Genomic DNA, 9651 nt, shown 5'->3' on the forward strand with positions numbered 1-9651 from the left:
AAAAGGTAAGAAGGTCATATGTGTACAAGCGTGGAAACTATACTCAAGCAGTCAAGCATTCAAGCATTCCTTCAAGCAATTGATCATTTCAAGTCTCCATTCAAGGCTAAGTGTTGCATTCAAGACAAGGATTCAACCATTGAAGAGGATATCACTTACTACATACTACTACAACATACAACATACAACATCTATACCTTCGCACATAAGGATACAAACATCCTTACAACAAGGTATTAGTACTTGTTTTACATTATAGACATTTACATTTACAACATTACTCATTTCTTGGTTAATTCCAAAACCGGGGTTTGACCTAAAGGCAAACCCCTAATCCCTAACCCCCCAATCGTCTTCGCTTTTCTGTGTGTAGGTTGCAGGTACACGGCTGAAATTGAAGATCTGGAATCCTTGTGCAGAGACGAACAGATCCCCCTTCGTTTCGTGGATTTTTCGAAGGACCGTGGCGCTCGGGCGCCATCGTCCTGACAACTTTTGCTCAAATTTGTAGGATAGCGCCGTATCGACATTTTACTGCTAATTCCAGGTCTGCAACTTCATCCTGTATCCCTATCTCAGTTTATAAGCGAATCTTTGTCACTTTCTATGCATTCCTAGCTTAATTCTTCTATCAACATTCTTTACAAAAGAGGGTAGCCTTGCTTTCTTAACCCTTGAAACACATTTAGCATCCAATCTTGCATTGCGTGGGATTGGATCTTGTGGGTTTCAACCCCTCTTTTGAATGTAAAGTCTCTCCCCTAAGTGAAAACCATCAACCCTAGTGAATCTCCCTTCTCTCTCCTTGGAGTTGGAAGAGGGGAGAGCAACTAGGGTTCGATCGCAATTTTCCGCTTTACACTTGGTTATTCATCCAAGAGCAAGGCATATAGATGTTTTAACAAGAGTTGCAGAAAATTGTTGAAAGTGCAAATGTGAAGATTGATGAATAGTTTAGAGGAAATTCAAGGTACATGGACTCTAAACTGGCAATAGAGATAATCACAAATGAACCTACTATGAGTAGACCGGTACAGAGTGTTGATCCAGTTACACTGACATCATCTGAGGATTCAACAGTCATTGAAGAACAACAGCAAGTAAAAACACCCCAGTATGTAAGTATGAATCACTGTGAAGATCAGATAATTGGAAATAAATATCAAGGAGTTATGACTAGAGGAAGATTGACAAATGAAGATATATGTCTTATTTCTCAAATTGAACCTACAACTATTAATGAGGCATGTGAAGATTAATATTGGATTAAAGCTATGGAAGATGAATTGGAACAAATTGAAAGGAATAACACTTGGTCATTAGTTCCCCGGCCTAAAGACAAAAATGTAATTGGAACTAAATGGGTTTTCAGAAATAAACTTAATAAAGATGTCAACGTAATAAAAAACAAAGCAAGATTAGTGTGTAAGGGATATTCATAGAAAAAAGGAGTTGATTACAATGAAACCTTTGCACCGGTAGCTAGAATTGAGGCAGTCAGACTATTATTGGCTTTTGCAGCTCACAAAAACTATAAACTATATCAAATGCATGTTAAATGTGCATTTCTAAATGGAGATCTTGAAGAATAAGTTTACATTGAACAACCTGATGGATTTTCCATGACAGATGACAAAGATATGGTTTGCAGGTTAAGGAAAGCTTTATATGGACTAAAGCAAGCTCTTAGAGCTTGGTATGCTAGATTGGACAAATATCTTTTGAAGCTTGGATACACTAAAGGTATTGATAACAACAATCTATACTACAAAGTGACTAATGATGACATCTTGGTTATTGAAGTTTTTGTTGATGATATAATCTTTGGAGGAGAAGATGGATTGTGTAAAGACTTTTCTAACAAAATGCAGCAAGAATTTGAAATGTCTATGATTGGGGAGATAAAATTATTTTTAGGATTGCAGATTTCACAGACTGATAAAGGTATATTCTTATGTCAATCTAAGTACTTGAAGGAATTAATAAAGAAATTTGGCATGGAAAACTCTAAACAGGTAAGTACACCTATGACTACAACTGATAAACTATCTTTGAAGGATGAATCAACACCTGTTAATCTGACTAGATACAAGTCTATGATAGGAGGTTTACTGTATTTGACACAAACAAGACCTAATATTATGAATTCAATATGTATTATCTCAAGATTTCAGAGTAATCCTAAAGAAAATCATGAATCATCAGTAAAAAGGATTTTCTGATACCTACAAGGCACTACAAATCTTGGTTTATGGTATCCTAGAGATGAAAATTTTGATTTATGTGCATACACACATGCTAATTGGGCAGGAGATGTAGATGATAGAAAAAGAACCACCGACAAAGCATTTTTCCTTGGTAGCAGACTAATTTCATGGTTGAGCAAGAAATAGAGTTGTACATCACTATCAACAGCAAAATCAAAATATGTTGCAGCATCAACTAATTGTACATAGGTATTATGGATTAAACAAATGTTGAAGGACATAAAGGTAAAATACAAGGAACCTGTAACTATTTACTATGATAATATGGCAGCAATTGATATATCTAAGAATTTGGTATTTCACTCAAAAACTAAACATGTTTCTATCAAAATCAACTTTCTGAAAGAGAATGTTGAAGCAAAAGAAGTGAAATTGGTTTATGTGAATACTAAAGAGCAGATTGCAGATATTTTTACTAATGCTTTGCCTAAGGAGACTTTTGAATATCTCAGAGAAAAGCTTGGAGTTATACCCCCACCGGTAGAAACTTAGACAGTTGATGTTTGTCATCAACTGACAGAATTAACAAAGAAAATTTTTTTCTGGCTTTGATGAGGAGAGCTACTTCTCAGGGGGAGTAGTTGGTATTTTGTAATGAGCTATTATTTGCATTTGAATCTGGTTTTTGTATTGTTTTGGCATTTGATGTCAAAGGGGGAGAGATATTATGGAAAACCACATTATCTTTTGGGAGAGATTATTCCTAGGGGGATAGACATTATGTATTTTGATTTATGGTTAATGATCTGTTTGGGAGATTGTTGGTTTTTGGTTTTTGGCATTTCCATTTTGGCACTTTGATGGTTTTTCCATCTTGTGTTTCCATCAATGCCAAAGGGGGAGATTGTTGGTATTTTGGATATGTTGATATGGTTTTGTCATTGATGTCAACATTTGTCAACACTTGTTAACACTTGTAAACACTTATCAGCACTTGGAGATCTTTGCTTTTGTCCACTGGCAAGTTAGTGGCTTATGCACAATCACCAGTATTTGGTTCATCAACACTTGGAATGACTTGGAGACTACCTAGTTATGTTGAAGACATGATTTGATAACTTGGTTTTGGTGATTTGGTTACTGATCTAATTGGGTTTGCATATTTGTTGTTACCGACAAATAGTTCCATGTTATGCACCGGCAAGCATATCTATTCCAGATCAGCATGACACATTGTGGTGATGATTTGTTATTATTGAAAATGCATTGAGCTAACATGATGCATCGCACATTGATTTATTTGTAATTGATTTTATTGTAATATTCTTTGTAAGCTAACCTACACATTTGGTCTTAGGCTTCGATATACATGTAAGATCTCATTTGTGAGATTGATATGGGAATGTAAGTAAGTGCGAATAAGGTATATGCAAAAATAAGCAGAGCTATACATGCAGACATCATTTGAAGATTGAAGGAAGGTTTGAAGAAGGCATATCAGAGCTTAACCAGTACTGAATCCAAGATATGAAGATGCTATTTTGAGTAGTAAATTATCATTGGATTTAACCATCCAATTGTAGTCAGTGTGACTCCCATTTTGTGATTGAGAAGTGAGCTCTAGGTAGTTGGCCTTTATACATGTGTAGACTCCATATTGTACACACATACTATCTACAGTAGTATCATTTGATTGTGGGTAAGTCTTCCCACCATGGTTTTTCCCCTTACAGGGTTTCCACATACAAATATTTGTGTTATGTATTGTGGATGTTATTGTCTTTTTGTTTCAAGCATTAATCTTTACCGATACTCCAATTAACTAATAAAATTGTCTACCGGCATAAAGTTTGGTTTACCGACATTAAGAATTAAGTTTTGGTTAAGTTAATTTTGGTTTAAATTTATTGGACAACTGATTCATCCCCCCTCTCTGTTGTCTTCGAGACCCAACATATCTTTAGTCACCCTAAAGATCAGATAAATGCATATTGATAGTTTTAGAGTATTCAGTAATCACTTTTTGGTCTGGATCAATGGATAACGTATAAAGGTTGAAGCTGACAGCATAATTTTTTTTTGTATATTTTGCATTAACAATATTGAGATTTTTTTGTCTAATGGTAATTAAACATTACATCTCTCCCTAGTTGACTTCATTGTATATGATTTTTTGATTCAGTGTATAAGAAGGTTTCAAATGCTTTATAAAGGCAATGATATGGTATGCAATTATGAGAAGAGTGAATAGAGCGAAGATGGTATAGATTTAGAGTAGATCAGAGATTCAAAGACTTGGTAGATAAATAAAAAGGTGATTTAACTAGAACTACTATCAACATTGCATAGATTCTCTTTGTACAACTCAAAATATATTTCATATTGTACTGAACAATTATCTGTAAATTGCCCTAAAGAAGTGATCTTAAATTGTGGAAGTCATCCTTTGTATTGTGCATAAGTCTATGCACCTTAGCTTGCAATTCTAGAGTAGTAAGCTCTTTGGCTGTTGGTCACACTTATTGTAAATAGTGAATATACATATTGTGAGTTTAATTCTCACCATGGTTTTTCCCAATTTGGATTTTCCACATAAAAAATCCAATGTTATTGTGTGGATGTCTATTGTTGTTATCTATTGGTGAATGTTGTAACACTTTAATTTGATGAAATATATTTTATGATGATTCATCCTCCCTCTTAGAATTTTGGTAAGTGTTCAAAAATATGTAAGCACTACTCAACAAAAGATTGAGGTAGGATGTGAGGTTATAATGGTAATGCATCTAACATTGGAGTGTTGGCTTGATGATGATTTTTATAATGGATGACTTTATGTGTTGTCATTGATGGCACATGTATACACACACATATGTTCACATAGTTAAGATAAACCGGTACTACTCCTAAGTCTTTATATTGCAAACCGGTATTAGTTGTATAGAGAAGTCTAACCGGTATATGTGGATAACTGGTACATGTAGGAATGACAATTGGTCATGGTCAATTCCACTTGCACTAGCTTGGAGATATTGTGAAGATCAACAAGGAAGCAAATGGAGGACAATCAGTCTATGAGTTAGAAGAGGTTAACTCTTAATCGGTATTGGTGTTCCAACTGGTTTCACTGATTGTGTGATGAGTTATCACCGACCATGATGAGTTATCCCTAACCGACAAATTTGGTGGCAATATGTGATGTGTTATGAAAGATTGTCTAGATACACTGCACCTAGGAAATTGTGATGAGGTTCTTGAGCCGACATAAAATCTAATGTCTATAAAATGACATTGTGATGAACTATTTTTATGATGCGAGATACAAGTGATGTGTTGATGTGATTTATCAAAGGAATTGCAGATTATGTTGATGATGCAGTTTTGAGCGAGCAAAAGAGGATCTATACAAGTAAGATGTGCTATTTTTAGATCACACCACCTTTTGTTTTCTAATCACTACAACAGTTAAATCTCCTAACCTGGTAAGCTCTAACAAGCTTCATTGTATAAATCCTCTAACCAGGTGATTCATTAGTTTGGGTTTGAAATCCTCTATCGAGGTTACTCCTAACAGGGTACTACCTTTAACCAGGTATGGCTCCTAACAAATATTTTGGGATAATTAACATGATTCTCTCCTAGTAGAGCACTTTGTAGACCTTAACGGGTCAGTTACCTATTTCTGTAGATAGTTAACTTGTGAGTCCCATCTCACCGTGGTCTTTCCCAGTTGGGTTTACCACATATAAACACTTGTGTTATGGTGGATGTTTTACTTGTTGTGGATGCTTTAATATCACTTTGGATAGCATACATAGTTTTAAGTAAACTGGTTAACTGTCTTTACCGGTCTATGTTTGAAGTGGTATTATTTTGTTGTCACTGATTCACCCCCCCCTCAGTGCTTTATAAGTCTATCAATTGGTATGAGAGCCTAACTTCCTTAAGGCTTAATCACTTGGAAGGAAACCCTAAAGCCAATATGGGGGATATGAGTTATTTAGAGATGGTTGGAGTTCTTGATGCAACCAAGGAAGAGCTTGAAACCCTAAGGGTCGGATTTAAAGATTCATAAGTTAAAATGAGAGAGATAACTACGCAACTATTAGAGATCTCTGATAATAGTTCTTTTGATGAGGCTAATATTGATGCATTGGCTGAAGAAGTGGAAAAATTGAATGGTGAAAATATAAATCTGAGGAGAGACCTTGAAGCCCTAATTATCCGTATGAGTCAAGAGATTGAAGCAAGAAGGGTAGCTAAAGACCTTATCAAAGAGAAAGATCATGACATTTCCAAGATCAAGTAGGAGAATGTAGCCTTACATGAACATTGGCATGAGCAGAAGGAAGTTGTGCAACTAGATCTTGAAATACAAATATCTCTAAGAGAGACTATGACAAAGAACAATGAAGATCTTACCAAAGAGCTTAATAAGGCTAGTGGGAAGCTTGAAAAGTTCAATAAGAGGTCTTCTATGCTAGATAAGAAGATCCAATCTTAGAGGATGAAAGGTGACACATCTGGACTAGGTTTCAATACATTTGAGAAAGGAGAATCTTCTGGTACCAAGAGAAACATGCACAAAGGTAAAACTACTCCTAAGGCTAAAAATCCTACCGGTGAGAAATCTTTCAAACCTACTTACTTTGACTGTCACAAACATGGACATACTGCTAATGTGTGTAGAAGCATACCTAATGAGAAAATAGGCTATAATCATAATGCTAGATATGTATCTAGAATATTTGAAGGTCATTGTTACACATGCAACATGTATAGACATAGATTAGTTAAATGTAGATATGGAGCAAACAATCTGACACCTCACATGAATCCAAGACCTATCAGTGACTAGAGAAGGACCTATGACAACCAGGGAAACATGAACTGGCAGAAACCCTATGTCAACCGGTTCAATTCATATGAAATGGAAAAGGTAACAAATGTGATTTGCACCATTTTCAATAATAATGGACATGTGGCTATGAACTATAGAAGGAGAACTAGAAGAAGTAATGTAGGACCTTGGAGATCATCTAGGATGGCTTGGTATCATTGTCACAAATGGAGACACATGGCCAAGCTCTATAGAATTGGGAAGAACAAACCGGTTAACTATTATATAGATTACAAAGGTAAGAAAAAGGTTGATGTCGAGGAAACTAAAGTGGAGATGAACAAAATATGGAAGAAGAAGAGTGAGGACAAGCCTACAGAAGAATCAAACCCTTCACCTAGTGTGGAGAATCCTGCACTAATGAACTAAGCTTTTCAACAAGCCTAAGGGGAGAATAGCGATAAATCTACTTCCGAACCCCTTGAAGAGTGTATGGTAAGAGAGTTTTGCATTTCGATTTGTTTTATGATAATTCTTGATATCATTGTCTATTGGTTTTCTAAAGGATTACCAACCGGTTATATACCTATTGTTATAAGTGAGTTTGTTAAGCAGTATATTAGGGTTTATTACCCTATCGGTTGAGAAATTAATGCAGTGGGTAAGTTTATAAAAGCAAGTTTTACCAAGTTACTTTTACCCTAATTTCATTTGAAGAAGAGTTTTTGAGCACCTACAGAGTGAAAAAGAGAATTGCTAGCTGATTATGAATGGATTTGTGTTGTAGATCAAAAGTTGAATTGGATTCGAAGATAAGAGAAGGAGAAATGGGTGTACATTCGAGAGATCAACCGAAAACCCTGCCAGTGCAAAGGGAATAAGGTATTCTTTTGTTAATCTCTCTCAAATCAAGATTATCTAGAATGGCATCGTCATCTACACAAGTAGAGAGACTTGTGATTACTGCTAAATCTATGGAGTCTATGGAATCTGATAAAATCAAATCATATAATGCATTGTCTCAAGTTCCTGATGGTGTTATGATAAAAGGTGATTTATCCAGTTATATAGACTATAAAATTGAGGATCTAGGATCATTGTCAATCTATTCACAACTCAAATATTTGTGTGATAAAAGCAGAAAAATCAAACTTGAATTCATTAGGGTTTTTGAAAAAGGTTTTCACAATGCAACATATTTTCTTGAAGATTTTGAGGAAGAACATGTTAGGATAATCCTTAGTCATGTGCATGGAGAGAATATGTATCTTGACAGGTTACACACAATCATGAAGAAAGAAATTCATGCAGTGATTGGTTTTTGGCAAGCCGGTGAAGTACCAAAGCTGAGGACAATTTTAAAAGATATTGTCATTGCACTGACTAAGACCACCATTGACTACTTGATTTACAACTATGGTTATTGGTTATAGGATATTCCATTCCGGTATAATGAACAGTGTGCCATATGCTACTGTGCATGCAGCCTATAGGATGATTGTAGAGAATGAAGATTATGATTTGTTGGAAGAAATGAGGAGCCAATTGATGTTGAACCTAAAATCAATTAAGAAGGACAATAGTCAAAAGTTGAAGTGTGGTCAATTGTTGATTGGTCTATTCTTCCATTTTCAAAATTTCCTACCAGGAATTGGTACCATTCAATGGTCGAAGGACATACCGATTACAGCTCAAATAAACAACCTCATTAAGGCTATGAAGAACACATTTCCTATTTCCATGAATAGATATTTTAATGAATTTCAAAAGAAGATGAGCATGAGGTTAAGGCAACTTGATGAAGTGGTGAAACACTTTGCAAAAGACATCCGTTTCACAATAACAACCGAATTTTGCCTTATGGAGGCCATTGAACCCAGGGAAGAAGAGATGGAAGAAATGTGTTATGAAGTCAACTATGACTTATTAATCAGTTATACAAACAACCTTTTGGCATCTCCTAAGGACAAGAAGAAGAAAATACTGGGAACTTACCAGGAAAGGAATGCACCTACTCAACTTAGTAGTGCCAAAGAGAAGAAGAAATTTGAGCAAGCACCTTCAGTGACCACCGGTACAAGGGTGACAAGAAGTATTCAAGTGAAAAGGAACCGACACCCAAACTATATGCAGAGAAGTAGATAGAAACAAAGAAGAAAGGTAGGAATATCATTCTTCAAGTAGAATATAAGGATACTAACATGGAAGAGGAACCAAAGAAAATGAAATTGACTGGTAAGAAAGCCAAACTGCTAGGAGACATTTCAAAGAAAAGTACTCATATTAATGTTACTTCATACAAACCTATGACTAATTTTGAGAGGACATTAAGAACATTAGGGAGGAATAGGTTTGATAATGTAAAGGAATATTTTGATTCATTTGATGATGATCAGAAACAACAAATTGTTCAAGAGGTAATCAACCATCTGTGTCAATACAATCCGTTGCCTCAGGATATTGGAGAGGATATTTTTTATTCTTTGTATTCTATTCTTGCAAATAAGTGGAAAATGGTTCTAGAACAGGATCAAGAAATCATTGATAGAGTTTTAATTCAATATTTTATTGAGTTACCTAGAGATGAATTGTTAGCATTGCTTA

Source organism: Cryptomeria japonica, chromosome 6 (genome assembly GCF_030272615.1).
Source record: "Cryptomeria japonica chromosome 6, Sugi_1.0, whole genome shotgun sequence".
In the NCBI taxonomy this organism is placed as follows: Eukaryota; Viridiplantae; Streptophyta; class Pinopsida; order Cupressales; family Cupressaceae; genus Cryptomeria; species Cryptomeria japonica.